Genomic DNA, 2,293 nt, shown 5'->3' on the forward strand with positions numbered 1-2,293 from the left:
GCAAGGGATTATTTCAATCTTTTTGTATCTGTAGAGGCTTGTTTTGTGACCAATTATATGGTCTATTTTGGAGAAGGTACCATGAGGTGCTGAGAAAAAGGTATATTCTTTTGTTTTAGGATGAAATGTTCTATAGATGTCTGTTAAGTCCATTTGGTTCATAACTTCTGTTAATTTCAAAGTGTCTCTGTTTAGTTTCTGTTTCCATGATCTGTCCATTGCTGACAGTGGGGTGTTGAAATCCCCCACTATTATTGTGTGAGGTGTAATGTGTGTTTTGAGCTTTAGTAAAGTTTCTTTTATGTATGTAGGTGCCCTTGCATTTGGAGCGTAGATGTTCAGAATTGAGAGTTCACCTTGGTAGATTTTTCCTTTGATGAGTATGAAGTGTCCTTCCTTATCTTTTTTGATTAGTTTTGGATGAAAGTCGATTTTATTTGATATTAGAATGGCTACTCCAGCTTGTTTCTTGGGACCATTGGCTTGAAAAAATTGTTTTCCACCCTTTTATTCTGAGGTAGTGTCTGTCTTTGTCACTGAGGTGCGTTTCTTGTATGCAGCAAAATTCTGGGTCTTGTTTGTGTATCCAGTCTGATAGTCTGCGTCTTTTTATTGGGGAATTGAGACCATTGATGTTAAGAGATATTAAGGAAAAATGATTGTTGCTTCCTGTTATTTTTTTTATTAGAGGTAAAGTTATGTTTGTATCTTTTTTGGGGGTTGTTGGAAGATTACTTACTTGCTTTTCCTAGGTTGTAGTTTCCCTCCTTGTGTTGGCATTTTCCATCAATTATCCTTTGAAGTGCTGGGTTTGTGGGAAGATATTGTGCAAATTTGGTTTTGTCATGGAATATCTTGGTTTCACCATCTATAGTGATTGAGAGTTTTGCTGGGTATAGTAATCTGGGCTGGCAATTGTGTTCTCTTAGTGTCTGTATGATGTCCGTCCAGGCTCTTCTGGCTTTTATAGTCTCTGGTGAGAAGTCTGGTGTAATTCTTATAGGTCTGCCTTTATATGTTACTTGACCTTTTTCCCTTACTGCTTTTAGTATTTTTTCTTTGTTTTGTGCATCTGATGTTTTGATTATTATGTGACGGGAGGTATTTCTTTTCTGGTCTAGTCTATTTGGTGTTCTGTAGGCTTCTTGTATGTTTATGGGCATCTTGTTCTTTAGGTTAGGGAAATTTTCCTCAATGATTTTGTTGAAGATATTTACTGGCCCTTTAAGTTGGGAATCTTCATTCTCATCTATACCTATTATCCTTAGGTTTGGTCTTCTCATTGTGTCCTGGATTTCCTGGATGTTTTGAGTTAGGAGTTTTTTGCTTTTTTCATTTTCTTTGACAACTGTGTCAATATTTTCCACCGTATCTTCTGCATTTGAGATTCTCTCTTCTATCTCTTGTATTCGGTTGGTGATGCTTGCGTCTGTGACTCCTGATCTCTTTCTTAGGTTTTCTATCTCCATGGTTGTCTCCCTTTGAACTTTCTTTATTGTTTCTATTTCTAGTTTCAGGTCCTGAATGTTTTTGTTTAACTCCTTCTTTGTGTTTTCTTCCATTTCTTTAAGGGATTTCTGTGATTCCTCTTTAAGGGCTTCTATCTGTTTACTTGTACTCTCCTGTATTTCTTTAAGGGAGTTACTTAATTCCTTCTTATAATCCTCTATCATCATCATGAGAAGTGATTTTAATTCTGAATCCTGCTTTTCAGGTGTGATGGGGTGTTCAGGGCTTGCTATATTGGGAGAATTGGGCACTGATGATGCCAAGAAACTTTGGTTTCCGTTGCTTATGTTCTTGCGCTTGCCTTTCGCCATCTGGTTAACTCTAGTGGTACCTGCTCTCACTGTGTAAAACTGGAGTCTGTATTTCCAGTTATCTTGCTTATTGCAGAGCTCCTCAGAGACCAGAGGTCTCTGTGGTCTTATGCTCCTAATCTCCTGGGTGGAATAACTCCTGGGACTCAGGCCACCTCTTGGATCTGGAAATCCTTCTGCTCTGAGTGCAGTGGGTCCTCGATGACTCAGGATTCAGTTTCAGCTGCTCTGAGTGCAGTGGCTCCAGCTGCTCTGAGTGCAGTGGCTCCTGGATGACTCAGGATTCAGTTTCTCAACAGGACAGGAGCAGACCGACTCTGTGTCACCTGCTCTGAGTGCAGTGGCTCCTGGATGACTCAGGATTCAGTTTCTCCACAGGACAGGAGCAGACCAACTCTGTGTCTGTTCCAGCCCAGAGGACCAGGCAGGGGCAGAAGGGAAGTGGAATTCCGGAGGGGCGGTGTTTGGGTAGC

The sequence above is a fragment of the Grammomys surdaster genome, unplaced genomic scaffold (assembly GCF_004785775.1).
Source record: "Grammomys surdaster isolate TR1022 unplaced genomic scaffold, NIH_TR_1.0 125156, whole genome shotgun sequence".
NCBI lineage: Eukaryota > Metazoa > Chordata > Mammalia > Rodentia > Muridae > Grammomys > Grammomys surdaster.